Source organism: Diceros bicornis, chromosome 23 (assembly GCF_020826845.1).
Source record: "Diceros bicornis minor isolate mBicDic1 chromosome 23, mDicBic1.mat.cur, whole genome shotgun sequence".
NCBI classification, from domain to species: domain Eukaryota; kingdom Metazoa; phylum Chordata; class Mammalia; order Perissodactyla; family Rhinocerotidae; genus Diceros; species Diceros bicornis.
In genome coordinates, this window is record NC_080762.1 from 18,816,229 (window position 1) to 18,838,171 (window position 21,943).

Below are 21,943 nucleotides of genomic sequence, written 5' to 3' on the forward strand. Positions count from 1 at the left end.
CACCCAGCACTCCACACATTCCACCAAGTCAGTACACAGCTCCCAGGGCTCTTTCATCATTGGAAGACCAGACTGTTGTTGCTAAGCAGAGTATACAGGGCACAACTGGAGCCAACTGTTTAACTCAAGCTAATTCATGGTATTTCTCAGTTTGCCTGGATTATTAGTGGGGGAAGCAATGATTTTCCAGTTTACTACAAAAGCTGATGTACCTTGATGACCTGTTATGAAAATGATAGTTATGTTCTATGACTTTAATTTTACTCAAACACCAAGTGTTTTTTTAATTTGTTCAGTTTATATTGTTTGCAGCATTTATTTATTTATTTATAAACATTTATTCAGTTTATATTGTTTGCAGCATAGTGATTAGCTCTGTAGGAGAACAAGAAGTCACAAGAGAAATAGATGGTTAAGTTTGGGGGGTTTGGACAGAAGTGGAGAATGACTGCTAATGGTTATGAGGTTTCTTTTTATGGTGATGAAAATGTTTTAAAATTGATTGTGGTGATGGACACAAAACTCTGTGAATATACTAAGAACCGTTAAACTGTACAGTTTAAATTGGTGAATTATGTAGTATGTGAATTATGTCACAATAAAGCTTTTATAAAAAAGAGGAAATAGATGGCATCGAGCTTGTCTGAGATAGTAAGACCACATTTTTGGATTGGGACAGATTTGCACTTATGTACTAGCTTTTTGTTCTACTTAATTAAGTGACTTGGAGTAAATTGTATGTCTGCACAACCTTTGACCTCTGACACATGGAGGTCACTCCAAATTAAGCAGAGCTAAACTCAAATTCTGGCTCCACTTTGTACTAGTGCTGTGATATGTGGTCAATGACTTCACATCTCTGAGTCTCAATTTCCTCTTCTATAAAATGGAGGTAATAACAGTCCTTATGAAAGTCAATGAAGACATGTATGTAAAGGGACTTCTCAGTGTGCGCTACAAGGTCATTGCTCAGCAGATGTGAGTACCCCTCCCCCACCAATAAATGTCTGTTATATGGACTTGAATGTATAATTGAACTTTGTTTTAGTCTTGGAAAATGTCTAAACTGGTCAATATTCATTTCTTAAGGACTAATACCACAGGAATCGGTACAATGGGAAATGGAATGCTCATTTGAAACTTTCTGTTCTAAAATAAATTCTGACTCACTTAAACTGACAGTAACTGAATGTCGTTAGTTGTGGAGAGCTGGCCCAAGACCTGATGAAATAATTCAATGGGTCTCCTTCTCTTAGTTTTTACGTATAGGACCAAAAATAATATATTCCAACGTTATCAATTTCCAAGATATAAATGGTTAAATGGATAGGAAATGTCAAGCACGGTGTCCTTGTTGTAGTAGACATTTAATACATTTTTGTTTACTGATGAATAGATAGCAGTTTTCAGAATGGAGGCTGTGACTCTGTTTCCCTGTGTGCAGCCTGAAGATGTTCACTGTGCAAGGGCTCCAACTGCTCTGGGGAAGGTAACAGAAGAGCCTTTAAAAATCCTTCTCTTGTGGGTGACTGGCTGTTGACATTTACTGGAGGCTGCCTGGGTGCTAATTACCTCGCTCATTTACATCCTGATCTCTTTCATTTCTCCCAACCATGCCTCCCCATGGGCTATTCTTGAACTAAAGGAGGGCAATGTCTCCACGGTGTGGAAAATACATACGTTTCCCATGGCTTTTGGGGCAAATTTACAATCATCGGAGAGTGGCGTGGTTAGGTGGAGGTACCAGCTTAGTGGAAAAAAAAAGAAAAAACCAAACCAAACCAAATCAAACTTGAGCACCGTGAGACCATGACTACAGAAGTAGTAAGGAAAGGAAAGGAATATCTGTAGAATGCCAACTATGTAGTAGGCACTGTGCACCCATGACTTTAAAAGAATCCACGCAATGTCTCCCTTTTTAGACCTTGGTCCTCTTTATTTCATAGGATTTTTTTGAAATACACATGAAATAAACATAGACATGCTGGAGGTTGTGCGATGGGGAGGGGAAAATGTTAACGGAATCTTTGGACTCTTTCCTTGCCCTGAAGCTTTGCCTAGATCTGTCACCACATTCTGGGGCATCTTCCTTGAGCTCAGAAGACGTGCTGCCTGGTGAGGGGAGGGTGAGCTGAGGGCTTAATGCTGGCTCTGTTCTACTTACTGTGTGACCTTGGGCAACTAGACCCTCAGGGTTTCAGCTACCTCAGGTGCAAAATGGGGATAATACGTACCTTAGAGGGTTATTTGAGGATTAGAAATAATGTTTTTAAACTGCCTAGCACATATTTGGTACTCATAATACTACAGTTATTTCTTAAGTCTGTTACTACCCCTAAATACAGTCCTTCAAAATTACTTGCCTAGATTAAATAAATTTTTTAGCTGATCTGCTAGTCTTATTACCTGATTCGACACCACGGGGATCTTTCTAAAGTACAATTTAATGTCACTTTCCCACTTCAAAATCTTTAGTGCCTAAATCTTGAGTGCTCTTTCTCAAGGCATTTAAAGAGCTTTAAAACTTGTTCCCGTACTATTTAAAAGGACTCTCTTTCCTACTTTGCATTCCCCATCCCCAAGGCAAGCTTCCTAGGCAAGCAGGCTTCCTAGGCAAGCTGGCTTGTGCAGTCACACAGGGCCCTGCTTTCAAATTGGACGCTGCTCTTGTTTTAATGATCTACTATGGACTTCTTGAAATTCTTAATGATTTTATCTTTGAACTTGTGTTTTGTATGCGACATCACATGTAACAATAGAGCAGGGTCATGAGCAGCGCAGACACATCAGGCTGCAGCTTGCATGTGGGTAGGCTCAGCTCCCCCACGGCGAATGGCTGAGCAGTTGGCCTGGCCTCCTGGCAGGCCTGGGACTGTCTGGAGTGCTGTGAGTCCCCAAAGGGGCATCTAGGGTTAGAACCTGGACCCAGATTGGCAGTGGCAGTGGCGGCAGTAGAAGCTACAGCAGCAGCAGTGGCAGCAATGGCTGCCGGGGAGAGAGGGGTCATTGTCTGCACCATGGTGGGAGGCGGCTTCCTGTCCGCCCCTGGAGCCCATCCCTGTGCATTTGCATGGATAGGAACTCTCCAGCCTGAGTGCGGGGTCAGGAACTCTGGAGATCAGGCAGTAAACTTTGTCAGTAAATTATTGCAAAGTCAAAAAATATACACGAATATCGCAATAAAGCATATCAGGGAGTTATTAGAATTCTTCAAAGAGTTTTGAGTTTCTGGTTTTGAAAACTGCTGCAACTTTCCAAGGCAAACATCTCCAGGCTTGGAAATAGAAATTAAATGGAAAGATTATCACATTTGACAGAAAAGAATGCTGTTTTCATATGACACTTCACATGAAACATCAATAAGCAGACAATTTTAAAATCAATTTTTCCTTGTAATTGAAGACATAGAAATAGGATGCATAAACAGGGATTTTGAATTATATGCAAATCATGAAGCTACCTTTCGTTTCTTGTACAACCTCCATGAGTTTCAGGAAATGTCGGAGGAAATATTAAACTGCCATTGCATAAATTTACATTTAAAATTAAATTCAGATTTACATGAAATTGATTTATATGAAAAGTCAAATCTTTAAAAAAATTGTTCCCCAGGAGTCATCAGCTCTAAATGTACTAAAATTTATATTATGAAATAATTTATCAGAAATGAACCCCAATGTTGTCATTGCCTGTAAAATACCCTTAGCAATTCCACTAAATTTGCAACAACAGAAAGATCATTCTGAAAATTTAAAATTATCAAAAATTTTTTGTGATCTTGCATTAGCTAGGAGTGACTGGCATTGCTTTTAATCACATTGTTTGAAAATTAAGTTCCAAAAAGTACAAATTCTTTTTTTTTTCTTGTAAATGAATTTGTAGAAAAATGAGTCAGAAACCAAGATATCACGTTAATAAAGTATTATTATTCATTATATTACATAAAATTATGACACCAAAGACATAATTTTCTTTGCAATTTGCAAGTATATGTTAGTCATATATCACTATTACTCTATATACTTTCTTTTTTAAGGAAATAGCTTTGTATTTTAGTGTCTTCAACTGCACTTTTTCTGCTGCTTTTCGAACTAAGGGCCTCAGATTTGCATTTTGTGCAGGGCTCCCCAAAATATATAGCTGACCCCGCCCATCGGCTCTACCATTTCTCACTTCCTATTAGGCACCTAAGACACTTGCCAGTATTTGAACCTACAATGTCCTTCCATCTTGGCATTCCTTTGGTTATGTTGTTTCTCCTCCTTAGAATGACCTTTCCCGACTTCTCACCTATAAAAATCCTACTCACCCTTTCATACTCAGCTTCATTGATAAAAATACTATATTCCTGGAGCACTTTGCACATGTATTGGTTATAACTTTACTATTTTGTGCTATCACTAGCTGTTTGTATGTTTCTTGCTTTGCCTCCTTGAAGGCAAAGACTCCACTTCTTTAACTGATACCATTTCTTAGTATCTAATACTGTGCTTTTCATATTTTAGGAGTTTAATGAATACGATTAAACAGAGTATTGAGGAGAACACCAGTCGACAAAATTAATAATGAGGAGATGCTGGTAATTCTACTGAACCATTGATCAGGGTGTCTCCAGCTGATCAGCAAGTGTCCTTGCCTTCTCATTGCTTTATTGCTGGAGAAGTGGCACAGAATCTGAGATCTGAGAGATTAGTAAAAGTAAGCCAGAGAAAAGGAAAACAGGGGAGAAGAGTGCAGCATCAAAAGCAGAAGGGATGTGAGGTGCAAAGGCCTAGAGGCAGGAGAGAACATGGTGAGTCCCCAGAACTGAAGAGGTTTTCTTCCTCAAGAGACATCCTTGCTCTGAGAGGATGGCCTTCATGGAGAGAGAAGGAATGTTATTTTGACCAAGAATTACAGCAGTATTTTTCTCCCCTCCCAGGATATCCACATAAGCTTTTAGGATTCGTCTCTAGGTTAATAATGACAGTCAAAATATTTAATGTAATGCATGGAACTTTCTTTATCACTAAGGTTTGGATCATTAGATATTAGATCCTCTCCATCTACTAGCTCATCAGCCAATCAGTGATGTTATTGATCCAACTGGATAGTTCACTGATTAATTAGCCTGTATCACAGAGGTTCATTTCTGGGTATAGGGTAGATGGGATGACTTAGGTCTGTATGATATCTCTACTTCAGTGTCTAGGTCACAGTGGGAAACGGGTAAGAAGGAAGGATCATGGCAAATCCGTTCCTACCAATGCAGGAAAAAAAACTTCTTAGAGCCCGTGTCCTAAGGGGACATACAAAGGGGATCCCAAGTCTGGTTTTCTAAATCCAGTGCGAAGGTCATATATCCCCATGAGTGGGACACAGTTAACATGGCTTAAGAGTTTCTCCAGGGTAGAATGTTTTATTAGAGTTCAGAACTTTAATTACATCTTAAAATATTGTAGTCGATTGTATTATATGTTGATTCTTTAATTTTAGCAACTATAGGTAACTGACAACTGCAAAAAACATTTCAAAATAACCTAAGGATTTTATGTTGAATGAGATCACAGGCCTTCTCTGTCTTTTCTGATCCTTGAGATAGCTTTTTCTTATATGTTCTTTCTTAAGTCTTCTAGGGAATCTGTCCTAGATAAACCCCAAAATTTATAAATATGCTATTTTTAGTTTTGCTTTATAGATGACTTCACATATGGCAAAGTTTCTGTGAAAGGAGGTATGTAATCCCCAGAAAGTAAGGGAGACATGAACATACAGAAATTGAGATATTTATAAAATACAAGTTACATTTATAAGCGTATAAACAATTTTCTTGGTAAATATGCTTCAACTACTACTAATAATCAGAAGAAGGAAAGAGAAGTGAGTATGAGAGTTCAAACTTCATATATTAAAAAAAAAGTTGAAATAAAAGGGAATGAGTGAAAGAGAAAGTATAAGGAATTCATTTCCCACAGTAAAAGATGTACTACTATGTGTCATATGCCGAGGATGTCTAAGGACTTTAAAGATGTACCCTGTGAAATTTTAGAAGTTATTGATGAAATAGTATTCTAAGGTGTTATATATTAAAATCCTTTTTTCAACCATTCCAGAAATTTTGGTCCAATTTGGCATGTCAAGGCTGGTAGGTCACACACTTTTGACTGTAGCTCAGATTGCTGGGAGACACATCTTCCTCATTAGTTTCAGGTGACAGCTTAGCTCACTGTACAGGAGAGATCCACTTGTAGAGAAAGAGAGAAGAGGGAGAGGAAGATTTAGCACTGCATTTTCACAGGGCAAGAAATTCCACCCTAGCTCCAATGTGTGTTGGCCCGTTGCCTGGGATCTTGTTAAACACATGACCATCCCTCTTCTGCCTATTTCTGGCCTGGATTTGGAGCGTGGTAGCTAAGCAAACCCTAGTTGGAGCTAAAATTAGGCAGCCAAATTGTGATGAGACACACCTGTCTTCAACAAAGAAGAGATGTCTATTCAAGAAAAATTGGATCTATCCATGGGTCGATGTCAGTCACATGCATCTTACTTATCTGTTTCTTTTCTGCAAAATCTGAACTAAAATAGACCAACTAACTAGACTGGATTCTGGCTTCCAACCCTCTAGAATTGCCACAGCAACCCAGTTCTGTTGTAAATGGTCTGATCTAGCTGGAGGAGAGTTTAAGGACATAACAACATAACAATTGGCATGAATGGTGAAAAGCAGGGTGAATAGATATGATCATATATTTTGGGTTAATTTAATTTTATGATATCACAGATGTCAAAGTTCAAAAGTCTTTTGCATCATGTTTGGAGTCTGAGAGGTACAGCACTCTCTTTCCCTTGACAAGGATCTGATAGAAGAGGAATTGTCATCAAAACTAAAGTAAATGATAGTAACAACACCTACATTTAAAAAACATTTTTACACATACTTTTCCAAACATCTTACTCAATATCTTTTTTTGTGTGCGTGTGAGAAAGATTAACCCTGAGCCAACACTTGTTGCCAATCCTCCTCTTTTTTGCTGAGGAAGATTGGCTCTGGCCTAACGTGCATGCCCATCTTCCTCTACTTTATGTGGGATGCCTGCTTGATAAGTGGTTCGTAGTTCCGCGCATGGGATCTGAACATGTGAACCCCAGGCCACCAGAAGGGGAGTGCGCGAAGTTAACCACTATGCAACGGGGCTGGCCCCTCACTTGATATCTTTTGACCATCCACTGTATAAGCGTGGTGTTGTGGGGATTCAGAGCTGAATCAGCGATTTTCTCTCCCATCAAGGAGCATAGGATCTATTTAGAGGCAAGAAATAAATGCAGGGGAAATGAAACCACAACAAAAAAGAATTCAATAGCAGTTTGACATAATAGTAGAAGAGATATTTATAAGATAGTGCATGATTAACTGTCACATACCTTCTACAAGGAATTCAGAGGGAAATAATCACTTCTGTTTTCAGTGGTAATGCAGGTGAGATTTTCAAGAATGTGTGGATGGAGATTGATGGAGAGAGTGATGTGAAGAAAACACGGAGATTATAAGTGCAAGAAAGGTTGGAAGGGATGGCGAATACATTTTTTTGATGGAAGTTTGGGGATTATATAGGGAAGTAGTTGTTTTTACATAGGAGGTACATAGCTCTACACTTACTTGAGAGACGAAGCCATTATCAGTCCAGAGGAAGCCTGAAGACACAGAGCTCTCTAACTCAGGGACTCAAGGCCGGGCAACTAGACAACTAGGCTGTTACTCTTTTTGTCACACAATACTTAAAATCAGGGCCAAGACATAAACAAAAAATGAACCAAACGAAATCAACCAATTAACACTTTCCTCCCCTCAAATATCATCACTTTTAGAGTTAAGGAACCCATTCTCCCTGGTAGGCTAGGCTGATTCTTCCATCTTACCTATGGCTGTGATCCATCCCATTTCTCTTGAGACAGCTCAAGCACACTCTATGGCTAGGTTTCTAGAATGGGCACCTATGGATAGGTGCTTCTGTTCCATTGGAACTTTCAGGCTGAAGATACCTTCTACCTTCAAGGAGGTATGTCAATATTTTACCACCTAGAGGATTTAATTCATACTCAGTAGTGAACAACAAGGAAAAAATATATTTAAATACGTTGCACTCAAAACATACCATGTTTTAAAATCCCCTTTGTATTTCTAGTTGCCTCCATGAGCAAATATGTAGAAAATTGAAAAATGCTTTGCCAGCATCTTTCCTTCATCAAAATTTCATAGTTTGATTAGAAATCCAGACCGAAAGAAAAAGGCTTTTATTCCACTAAACTGCTGTTGCCAAGGCTCTGGGACTTTATTGCTAAAACCAATGGACACATTTCCATCTTGATTTTATTTGATCTCTCAGCAGTGTTCAACTAATGTCACTCCCTCCTTTTTGGAATATTCTTTTCCATTGGCTTCTATGTGGCTCCTATAGCACCACATTCTCTTAGTTTTCCTTTTCTCAGAAACTTGCAACGTTTTCCTTTTTTAGCCTAGAAGACAATTCCCTCTGTCTTCACTTCACTAACTCCAACTGTCTGTTAGGTATATTTCTGTAACTGCCTTTGAGACTCTTTCTGAATGCCTACTACTTCCCACCCCACATGAAATTAGATGTTTCTCTTTCCATAGCAACTTCTATTACCCCCTACCCCTGTTGACATAGCCCCCATACTTGTTTTTAGATTAATTTTTAAGTTAGTCTTCCCCACTAGCCTATAAGGTTTATGAAGTCAGTTTCCTCTTTCTCTGTTTCTTTTACAAGGTTCTCCTCTACCACCCATGCCTTAAATGTTGAGATCACTTGAGATTATGTCCTGGGCATTTTCTCTTATAACTCTACATACAGTCCTTGGACAAGCCCATCTTTTTCCATGTTTAAATTAACATCTATATGCCCATGACTCCTTATATTTATCATTAGTGCACCCATTTGTTCAACTTTTTACTAGAAGTTTCTATTTGGATGTCTCTCATGCATCTCATTATGGCTACCCTCCCATCTCTGCTCTTCTTACAGAGTACCTTAGCTCTGTGAATTACCATCCAGCCAGTCACCCAAGCCCCTGTGTCAGGATGGAGCTTGTGACTTGTTGGCTTTTTGTCACTTCCAGTCCTCATATCTGGTGGGGAAGAAGAGATCTAGCAGAATGACACCCAAGTTATACTCTCGGGGGGATTGATATTAGGAAAAGAGGATGTGCTTGTATTGTAGGTGCTGCACTCTGATAGTTACCAGGATCCAATACTGCTCTCCCGGGATGGAGGCAGAACTGGGTTTTGCCAGCCTCTGACAAAAGGGATTGTAACCTCACTGGTCTTAGCCTCAAGGAGCAGATGCGGGGTGGAGTCTTGACTATTGGGGTAGGAAGACAAAGGAAAGAAGTTCTGGGCAGCCATCTGTGGCCAACTTTGTTTGAATTGAAACAGTAAAGAAATGTTTTGCACCCTGTTCTGGACTCCAATCAGATGACTAACTCAGTAAGGCTAGATTCTTGTTGGCAATGGACGAAGCCTGCTAAACTTCCCAAATGCTGTGGAGCATGTAAGCACAGGGTTACACCAGAAATCTCTGGGTCACTGTTGATCCTGCCTTCACCTTCATTTCAGGCATCCCACTGCCTACTAAAATCTATAAATTCATTCTGTTAAAGATTTTGAATCAGTCCCTCTTCACAAGACACGCTAACAATCTCTGAGTCTAGGGCAAAATCAGTCCCATGTGGATTCCCATCACGGCATCTTAACTGGTTTCACTACCTTTAGCTTTGATGCCCTTGAGCCCGTCCTCCATGTTGGCAGCCGCCACCTCTGATCAGACCATTGTCCTACTTGAAATTCTTCTGTGGCTTCCCACTATCCTCTGCATCAAGTATATCTTGACCTCCTTTTAGGTTGTTAGAAGTGTTCTGCCTCTTCTCAGAAACTTTCACTGTTTTCCTTTTTTTAGCTGGAAGACAATTACCTCTATTTTCACTTCACTACTCTAATTCATACTCCTGTTACTACCTTTGAGAGTCCTTCCTAATGCCTCCTACTTTCTGCTCTATATTAGATTAGATGTTCTTCTTTCTATAGCAACTTGTTCCTGTTCCCGCACCCCCCACTCCCAAGATAGCATCTATACTTGGTTTTAAATTAACTTTAAAGTAGTCTTCCCTACTAGCCTATAAGCTCTGTGAAGTCAAGGACCATGATATCTTGCTCAATACAGTATATCAGTGCTAAACACGTTCCTGACTGATAGTCAATTGATGAAGACTGGTTCTATTAAATCAAAGGGAGACCGCGCTAGTTACAGTGTCAACAAAATGTAAACCATTTTAGATGAGCTTTGAGGTAATCTTATAATGACTTCTATAAGGTATTTTAAACAATTACACAATAATTAAAATAATGTAATCAAAGCTCCCAAGTAAGATGTAAACTCCTTCTGCTGATCTTGCATATTTGATACCACACTGAGCAATTGTACTCATTTATTCAGACTCTTAATGAGCACCTATGTATGCGATGCTTTGTTCATACTGGGGAACAGAAATGAACTCAACAAGACTTTTCAGATAGCTGTTATCTGTGCTTTCATGGGGTGTCCATTCTAGTGGGGATAGACAGATAATAAACTAATAAATACAAATGAGATAATTTTATTAAATAAGTGCTATGAATAAAACACAATTGGTCACTGTAGTAGAGAGTGGGGGTTGGAGGGCTGTTACTTGAGGAGGTGGTATTGGAATTGAGACCTGAAAGACAAGAGGAAGTTGGGGGAGATCAGGCAGAAGCTAGAGCAAGGCCCCTTCCCAAAGAAGTAGCTACTATTTTTTAAGCTCCATTTTTAGTTGAGGACACAGAGACTTAGAGAATGCTTCTGATTTCCTACCATGTCATCCTCTGTCCTCGGAGCTCCCATTCCTTTACTGTGCTGTAGCTCAGCTAGGAATCTTAGAGAAAAAGAATCTACTTAATTGAATTCTCACAAAGTTATGAGTGATAGCTCTTACCTAAAAAAGGTGTTTTCATTTTAAAAGGGAAATTTTATTCAGGTTGTATACATTGCTTTTTTTTTTTTAATTTTTATTTATTTATTTTTCCCCCAAAGCCCCAGTAGATAGTTGTATGTCATAGCTGCACATCCTTCTAGTTGCTGTATGTGGGACGCAGCCTCAGCATGGCCGGAGAAGCGGTGCGTCGGTGTGCGCCCAGGATCTGAAGCCAGCACCGGAGCGCGCGCACCTAACCGCTAATCCACGGGGCCGGCCCCTCAGGTTGTATACGTTGTTTTAAAGTTTTTCCAAAGTGCTTCTGGTATCAATAGTCTCACTCTGCAGTAAATTTTTAAATATCCATTATATAGTTTAAGAAAGAGATGCTCAAAAAGCTAATGTTGGTAATCCAAATAAGCATCTTACTGTGGAAATTCAAGTAGGCAGAATGAATGGAATGTCATCCCCAGCGTAGGGAAGTGCATTTTAGGACTATGACCTGTTCTGCCTGTGTATAGAGCAACTCTGATGGCCTGATCCTGTTTTCTACTCTCCCGGGCCAGTATGTATTTTCCCTCTGGTCAGGCTTATTTGCTCACTAACCTCCATGTGTTCTGTGTTGACTCTTCCCTGATGCCATTGTTCATGTTGTTTCTCCATCACAGGAACTTATCCCCCATCTTCATCACATTCTCAAAACCAGGTTTTGCCCCAAGACCCTGCTCAAACACTATGCCCCTTATGAGCCCTCCCAACTACGTTGATGTATCAACTAGAGTCCATCAGAACAGTCAGTGCCCATGACACACTAGTTAGCAAATTATTTTCAATGTCACCTCTCCTCCCAATTATTTTTGCCATCTCCTTCCCATCCTCCTTTTCTATTAAACTCTTCACTTAGAGTCTATACCACGTTGACTAGCACATGTAAATTTCATGACAGTTAGTTGTTTTTTTATTTTGTTTATTTTTGGCTCATTCTCCCAGTTCAGCTGTAAGTTATAATACTCTGCCCTATGTTAGTGGTTCTCAAGCTTTTTTGAATTGAATTCAGGATCCCTTTACACTTCTAAATGCTATTGAGAACACCAAAATGCTTTTGTTTATGTAGTTATATCTATTGATATGTATCATATTAGAAATTGGAACTGAGAAATTTAAAAATATTCATTTATTAATTTATTAAAAACAATGAATCCATTACATGTTAACATAAATAATATTTTTATAAAATATAGCTATATTTTCCAAAACAAAATGATTTTAGTGAGAAGAGTGACATTGTTCTATATTTTCTCAAGTCTCTTTAATATCTGGCTTAACAAAAGACAGCAGGATTCTCGTATTTGCTTCTGTATTCAACCTGTACAATATAATGTGTCCTATACCCTCTGGAAAACTCCACTGTTTACTTGCATAAGAGTTAAGAGTGAAACAGGCAAATATTATCTCAGTAATATTATAAAAATAGTTTCAACTTCCTGGACTCCCCTGAAATGGTTTGAGAGTCCCAGGATTCCCTGAAGCACACTTTGAGAACTGTTTCCTTATACTTATGTTTCTCCCAGAGTGCTGAGCCCAACGTAGATGCTCCATATATGCTTATTTACTCATGGAAATTACTCACAGAAATTTACTCAAAGAAATTGAAATGTAGTTTAATTTTTTTCTGCTTGCCTTTTTGTTTATTTAGTTCTTGCACATAAAAAGATACAGAAATCCACCAGTTTTCTGCCAATTCAGAATTAACAGTGGTTTACTCTGTGAAGCAACACAGTGTGAGCATGTGGAGGGGTGGGGAGAATATGGAACACAGACGCTGCCCTCCGTCATGTGAGGATGGCGGTGCATACGTGGGCAGGAGAAAGCTGGGACTGCAGGAATTTCAGGAACCTGAGGGAGTGCAGAGAGAGGTGGGTGTGGAGCCAGTGCTCAGTGTGTTAACAGAAGAGGTACTTAGTGAAGGTGATTTTAATGCTCAAGAGCATGGTGTGGGAGTTGGTGAGATCTCATGGATCACGAAAGAAGCACTTGCCAGGCTGGGATAAAACGTTATAGATAGCAATTTCCTCTCTGATCACTCATAAATCTCAAATGGCTTGACTTGCTATTAAAGTCGTTTCAGACTTTGGATCACACAGACTGTAGTATCTAATAAGGTTTAGTGAAAGACATACAGGGATGGCAAGAAATTGGGCATCGTTTAACTCCCTTGCAAATGACCTTTGTGGAAGAACTTACCAATCAGATGTGGCCATGAGACAGAATCATGTAACCAGAGGGTAATGACAGTTTTGACATTGCTGTGCCCTGGAGAAAGTCTTTCAGCCTGGACTTCCGCTAGCAAGCCAGATAAGAGAATTGTTACCTGGATAAATTGCTTTGAGGGCACTTCCTCTAAATGCATACAAATAGGAATGAAAAGCTCCATAATATTTTATGGAGTATATGACAACTCTAAGTCATGAAGGGTTTTAGTTACACTGTTTATAAAAAGTAAAGGAAAGTAAAGACCTTCCTTAGGCTTTCAAAAAGTGTATGAAAGTAACAATTGACTCCCTAGAGCTCCAAGACTGTCACTTTAGAAATACGTCAGAAAAGACAATGGAAGAACAATGAGCATATTGCAGTGAATATTTGCATGTTTCACGGCAATATTTGCAGTGAAACTGGTTGCCAACCCTTGTGCAGGGTCACAGGCATGATGATAATGCTTTGGCTAAAATTCAGACATCGGTAATGGGAAGGGAAGGAGTGTTAGACACTGATGGGAAATCTTAAGGATTTATGTGTCAAAGAATTTTCCTGGTAAGGATGCATGTTTGTCCTTCTATAAAGGAACTAGAATGCAGGTGAGCTTCTCTCCTGAGGCATAATTTTGTGTTGCTCAGTTCGGGCATGACCTTGACACTTGAGAAGCCAAACCATTCTGCTTCTTTTCTGAAGCCAGCTGTTAACACCAGAAGTGTCCTGTCGAAGGGGAAATGAGATTCAAAGTGGGCCAAGAAGATGGAGGAAGAGGGAAAAGGTTTTATGAACATTTTAGGACTTGACTTTACATTGCTTTTCCTGGACTGGAAGTTCAATTGGAAAATAAGGGACATTTAATTGACTTCAAGACACTGTTGAAAAGTGCAAAATTTTGTGACTGACTCTTCCATATTGACCTTCCCCCTCCTTCACTGGATTAACCTAATTATGTGTTAGTATAAGCAGGATATAACCTTAGGATATTAAGTATCCCTATCCGATTTTTGCAGAATTTCTTAAAAGAATTTAAATCCAGTAATCCGTTGAAGGATGAAGCCCAATATTTTCTTGGCATGATACAAAACAGAAATTTCACTGTTGTTCTTTAAAGAAATGACAGAGAAGACTTCTTTCTGGTTTGGGGTCTCAAGGAATTTCTGAAATGTGTTCTTTGAGTCATTAGGAAACTGAAAATATGGAAAATGTCTTAGAAAATGAAACAACCTTCCTCCTCAAACAAAACAGTGAAGGACAGCTGCTGACAGGGAGATTGGATTAACAAAGGAGCAAGTGTAAGAAATGCAGCGGTATTTGCGCAGACGCTGAGTTTCTTTCAGCCTCTTAGGCTGGCGGTGGTGACAGAGCCATCTGTCCTATGGTTTTGCCCTCTGTAGTCAACCATTAATTTTCCACAAGGGCTCTCAGTGACAGCTCCCTCATAGTGACCATACTTGGACACAGGGTGTATAACATGCCTTAAGAGTCGCTTCAAGGATTCAAGGTTTATGACATCGAGTCTGTGGCAAAACAGAAAATTTATAGACTAGCCAAAGGTAGATGGAAACTTAGACTCTGACTTATTTGAGGACACTGCTGTGTTTACTTGAGTTACATTTTGTCTTGAAATCCCATGCAGTGTGGGTCTAACTCTTGATCCACATATATTGGGGCTTGTAAACAGCAGAACAGTTGTCTGAGTAAATAGAAAGAGATGCTAATGGGTTGTTCCTGAAAGCCAGAGAAAGGACAAAAACACAAATCTCCTGCATCTTACTTTGAGATGATTTTCCTTTTTTATAACAAGGTCCACAGATTCTCTTCTCCACTCCCAATGTTCTCTCTCTCTCTCTCCTGCAGCTGTTCTACCTTCACTAGAAATAATGTGCATGAAAAGAGTATTCTACAAATATGCATCAAAATTGTCATGCTATTTTCCTTCTGCTTGCACTGATGCTAGAGAGAACTCAAGCTTGGTTTTTAGAGCTCTAGGTCTCATGAGGTAAAATTTCAAGGATACATTTAAAATAATCTCCTTGAAACGTTATTCTGATAAAAGAGCATGAGGTCATTGTGAATATTCCTGGAAAATCAGCATTCCGTTTTAGGGAGAATTCAATAACCTGCTTGGAATTGTTTTTGATTGTTCTGAAATTTTATCATCTCCAATGCTGCTCATAATAAGCAAGCTATGTTTTTCTGGGCAAAAAAAGTCTTTTTGTGATTTGTAGAAACTTGGGTTAGGAATTCTAATTCTATTTTTCTGGTGTGTGTGCTGTAGAAGGTAAAACTCTGTATGCCTGAGATCATTTGCAAAATGTCTTCTTAAGACTCAGGCTAGAAATTAGGCTGAACTCCAGACCAGGGAAGAAATTTACTCATCCATCTGCTTTACTATACCTGGTGAGAAAGCAATTATCAGAACAAAGATAGAATTTCAGATGACTGTAATATAATATCAACAAACCTTGGAGGTCATAGGGGAGAAAATTGAGAGACACGTGAAAATTTTAAAAGTTATAAAAACAAACAGCAGACTAGGAGAGAATACTTACAATACAACAAAAATAAAGGAAAATTCTCTGAATATAAGGAGCTCCCATAAGAATATGTGATAAAGAAAACATGAAAATGAGCAAAGAATATCATCAGGCAATTCACAAAAGAATACTAAAAGGCAAATAAGTATATGAAAACATGTTCAACCTCATTAGTAATCGAGGAAATTCCAATAAAAAACAAAAAGATAATTTTTGCCCATTGTTTGGCCAGTATTAAACATATATCCAGTTGGAGAGGGAGTGGAAAAGTAACAAAATGTGTTATGAGGACCTTCTTTGATCTTACTTTACAAACTTTTACCAAGTGCAAAAGAAAATCTTTGAGACAATTGGGGAAATTTTACATGCAGTCTGGGTATTAGATGGCATTAGGGGATTTTAATTTTGTTAAGTGTGATATAGCTTATGAATATGTAAAAAGAATTTCGTATAGTTAGAGATGCAAAATGGAATAGTTATAGGTGAAATGACATGGTGGTCTAGGATTTGCTTTAAAAACACTCCAGAATAAAAAATACAGGGGGGTTGGATAAACGAACAAGATTGACAAAATGTTGGTAATTGTTGGAGGTAGGGTGTTAGTTTGCTAGGGCTGCAAACAAATACTGGGTCCTTTAAAGAACAGCAATTTATTTTCTCACAGATCTGGCAGAGTCTAGAAGTCCAAGATCAAGGTGCCAGCAGGTTTGGTTTCTTCTGAAGCCTCTCTCTTTGGCTGCCTTACTGCTGTGTCCTCCTGTGGTCTTTCCTTTGTGCGTGCATGTCCTTGATGTCTCTTTAGTGTGTCCAAATCTCCTCTTCTTATAAGGACAGCTGTCAGATTGGATTAGGGCCCACCTTAACGGCCTCACTTTAACATTATCACCTCTTGAAAGGCCCTATCTCTAAATACAGTCACATTCTGAGGTACTGAGGCGTTAGGGCTTCAATATATGAATTTGGGGGCGGGGGACGCAATTCAGCCATAACAATAGTGGATAATGGATGTTTATGGGTTTATTATTTTATTCTCTCTACTTTTGGTAGAGAATGGGTGAACATTTCCATAACAAAAATTTTTTAAAAGCGCATTTAATTGTGTTGTTTAGGAACAAAAACGAAAAGAAAAACAACAGAGAAAAACCTACCTACCTACTATCTATCTATCTATCTATCTATCTATCTATCTATCTATCTATCTATCTATCATCTAATATCTATCTATCTAATATCTATCTATCATCTAATATCTATCTACCTAATATCTATCATCTAATATCTATCTATCTATCTATCTATCTATCTATCTATCTATCTATCTATCTATCATCTAATCTATCTGTGTAATTGCATAAAAAGTGAGTGAAGTATACAAGTCAAACTGTTAATTGCTGTTGCCTCTGGAGAGAGCAGTAGGATAAAGGGAGGTGAAGGAGTTTTTTTACTTTATTCGTCTATATGTTTACTGTATGTTTTTTGTTCTCTGTTCTCTCTCTGTCTGTTTTTGATAGTTTTGATAGGATTGCTAGTGTCCTTTCCTTCCTTTTTTAACACAAAATGAAAAATTGTGTCATTTATTATAATTTAGTAGTTTGAAGGTAATTTTTTAAAAAGTATCATTTTAGCTAAATATATTGAAATATTCCAAACAAGAGCAGATCTATTATCTTTATTTCATTTACTACTAAGTGATTTTTAAAATAGACTTTATTTTTTAGAGTATTTTTAGGTTCACAGCAAAACTGAATGGAAGATAGAGAGATTTCCCCTACACTGCTGGCCCCCACGTACACGCAGCTTCTCCCAATATCATAATCCTGCGCCAGAGTGGTACATTTGTTATAATTGATGAAATTACCTTGACACATCACTATCACCCAAAGTCCCTAGTTTACATTAGGGTTTACATTCTATGGATTTGGACAAATGTATAATGACACGTATCCACCATTATGGTATCATACAGAATAGTTTCACTGACCTAAAAATCATCTGTGCTCCAGCTATTCATCCCTCCTTCCCCACTAACCCCTGAGAACCACTGATCTTTTTACTGTCTGCATAATTTTGCTTTCTCCAGAATGTCTTATAGTGGGACTCATACAGTATATAGCCTTTTCAAATTGGCTTGTTTCACTTAGCAATATGCATTTAAGTTTCCTCTGTGTCTTTTCATGGCTCGAGAGCTCATTTCTTTTTAGCTCTGAATAATATCCCATTATCTGAATGTACCACAGTTTGTTTATCCATTCACCTACTGAAGAACATCTTGGTTGCTTCCAAGTTTTGTTAATTATAAATAAAGCTTCTTTAAACATCCATGAGCAAGTTTTTGTGTGGACATAAATTTTCAACTCTTTTGGGTAAATACCAAGGAATGCAGTTGCTGGATTAGATGGTAAGAGAATGTTTAGTTTTGTAAGAAACTGCTGACTGTCTTTCAAAGTAGCTGTACTGTTTTGCATTCCCACCGGCAATGAATGAGAGTTCCTGTTGCTCCACATCCTTGTCAGCATTTGATGTTGTCAGTGTTCTGGATTTTGGCCATTCTAACAGGTGTGTAGTGGTATCTCATTGCTGTTTTAATTTGTATTTCCCAGATGATATATGATGTGGAGCATCTTTTCATATGATTATTTGCATCTGTATAACTTCTTTGGTTCAGTGTCTGTTCAGGTCTTTAGTCCATTTTTTAATCAAGTTGTTTGTTTTCTCATTGTTGAGTTTTATCTTTGCTCCTTTCTTTCTCTAGGGCTTCAGATCTTATTATCTCTGATTTTAGGTCCTATTTTTGTTCTTCTGATGAACTTTTAATATTTTAATACATATTTGAAAAATTGGTATTTAATATTAATCTATATCTACATTTCCTCTATAAACAAACAAAATATATTAACATAGTTTTACCTGTCTATCTGAATCACCATTTCTGTTTCACATTTTGCAGCCATTGGGATTTTTAGATTCAGCTTATTAATGATTTTATTAAACATTGTTCAAAAACCATTATTACATTTGATTATTTGATTGATATTTGGCTTTGCTCACCATGATTTCTTTAATCCCATATTAATCTCTTTTTTGGATTTTTTTCCAGGAAAAGGTTTGTAATGGATAAATATTTTCAATTCTTGCATATCTAAAATGATTTTTGCCCTTGCACTTAATGCTAGTTTTGCTGGGTATAGAATTGTAGGTTAAAAGTAATTTTTACTCAGACCTTCAAAATATTGTATTGCTCTATTGTCTTCTAGCATCCATTATTGCTTGTCCAGAAGTCTCATACCAGTTAGAGTCCTTTTCGTTTTTAAGTAACTTTTCCCTTCTTTCTGAAACTTTTAGAATTTTCTCTTTATCTTTGGTATTTTGAAATTTCTGAATGATATGTTCAGCTATAAATCTTTTCTATTTATTATGGCTGGGACTGATGGAAATTTCAAACTGAAGGTTAACACTTTTCTATGTTTCTGGGAAATTTTCTTTGACTTTTGTATTTTCTTTCTTTTATTTATGAAATATCTATCAATACACATACAGACAATGGAACTTCTGGATCTATACTTGTACCTCTTAATTTTTTTTGTATTTTTTATACCTCTTTGTTTTTTGCATAATGTTCTAGAATAATTACCCAATTTGATGAGCCAGCTTACTGATTTGCTTTCCATCTGTAGTTGTTCTGCTAGTTAACTCATGTATTGAGAGTTTTTAAAAAGCAGCAATCAGTTTTAAATTTCCAAGCTCTTCAGTAGTTTTTCAGAGATGCCCAATCCTTTCAAATCTCTCTGACAATGTCAATAATACTTGTTTTAAATTATGTTTGTTTGTTCTGTTTTATTTAAAGTATATTTATTATAATATCTTTCCCTAGATTATTAGTTATTTTTATTTTCTTCAGATGCTTGCTATTTCTTAGTTGTGCATTCAACTTTGCATTTGCTAATTTTCAGTCATGTGTTCATAGAGTCTAGTTCTGTACAAAAAAAAAAGATTTGTGGGTGTGGTTAAATGTCATGTCAGATTTTTGTATATTCCTTGAGTGAAGGCTGATATTCTTCTGGGTGTAACTACTAGTTGGAGCTTCACCCTACCTATCTGGGCTAAGTTCCCATACTTACTTGTATTTGACAATGGATCTATATTACTTTGTGACTTTAAAAAAATAAAAAATAAATTTTAAAGCATTAAAATATATTTTAAAATGTAGTATCAGTGTGTTACTGCAATAACTAACTTCTTATTTCCTGAATCTGGCCAACGCACCTTTTAGTTTATATTTCCAAAGAACAGTTAGCATGTGATTACCTCTTAGGGAGCATTGTGGCAATTTAGAGTGTTCATCCTCTAACAAAATCCTTTAGCGAAAATTACATATATATAATATGTATAAATTATATAAGTAAATATATATAAATTATATATATTTTATGTATAAATATAATATATAATATATTTATATATATAAAACAAAAACTTGTGAACATTTGCAGATGCCAGAAAAAAGAAGTTAGGTTCGTAAGTGGGTGTTAATATTGTTATTCCTTACCATTCTTTGATGTTGTTGGTCTAGGGAAAATTCTTACTACCTTTATTCACCAAAGCAGGAACTAAATCTACAATACTATTTGAACAAGCATCTCTCTGAAAGGTCAAATCAAACAAGGGTTCTTTTTTATTTTTTTACTGCTGAGGAAGATTTGCCCTGAGCTAACATCTATTGCCAATCGCTTACTCTTTTTGCTGAGGAAGATTTGCTCTGAGCTAACATCTGTTGCCAGTCTTCTTCTATTTTGTATGTGAGCCACTATCACAGCATGGCCACTAATAGACGAGTGGTGTAGGTCTGCACCTGGGAACCGACCCCAGGCTGCTGAAGTGGAGCATGCTGAATTTAACCACTAGGCCATTGGGCCTGGCTCCAAACAAGGGTTCTTAATAGTAAGACACTCGTTGAATATTTTGAAAGCATGATTTGGGGAGGAAGATGATGAAACTAAGATAGACATTGTAATTCTTTTCTGTACAAAAAATCAGTAATAGGTGTATTAATCATTTCTATATGATTTATGTGATGGCAGTTTTAAACAGTGACAGTCAGGAACAAATATAAATTTCAAACCATTACAAACTTAGGTTTTCCATAATACTTTTTATTCTGATTAATTTGAAAAAGATCTGAAACATATGACTATTGATATACTTAACTGATAACTACTAGAGTAGAGATGATCAAAGTCATTTTATAGCTAACGGACTTGAGGCTCAGACTGAAATACGCATCTTAGCAAAACACATACAATCAGTTGGAAATATCTAAAAAGTAACTTGGATTCTAGATGAATAGTTTTTGTTATTCTCTGCACTGGATTCATTCATTCTTTTATTCATTTAACCACAATCCACTGAACTGACCACCTGATATTTAACATTAAATACTCACTACACAACGTAGTTCTACACTTGAGTGATGGCTGTCACAATGCAAGTCATTATTATTTCTTGAATAAGTAAAAAAAAAAACAAATCTACCAAATTTTAAAGTTTTATTTCATTGTGTCCTAAAATGAGGTATGTCAAACACTACTTTACAGAACTTTCCTTTTAAAGAATAATGTTAAGTGAAACAGAATTAAACAGATTTTTGACCACAGGACTTTTCAGTCTTTACTGAGCTAATGTTCACTGTTAATATCCTAGTGGGGATAGTACGCTAAATTCCTCAAACTTATTTCACCAAGAAATACTCTTTTCTCCCCCAAGGAACATCTTGTGCATTAATGTTCTGTGGAATATACTTTGTATTGCTGGTTTATTTGAGAATTACTTTCTTCTCATTTTCTGTCTTCTGTAACATTCTTTGCTTTTTCTTCTTGGATACTCCAGTAATAAAATGTAAGGAGGATCAAGAACTTTCTTTTTAGATTGTTTCTGTAAATACACCTTCAAACCTATCAAATACAGCATGACACTGATAGATGGGAATCCCAGTGTAGACTTCATTGTCATGAAGGTAATGTATCTCTAATTAGAAACAATGCTTGCCTTTTTCTTTGGTGGCCACATGAGGGAGCTAAAAAGAGTCATAGATTTCCCTTTTTTGTTTAATAGGGAATTTTATCTACTTTTAAATACCCATTGTGAGTGATTTAACGGCAGTTGTTATTTTTCAA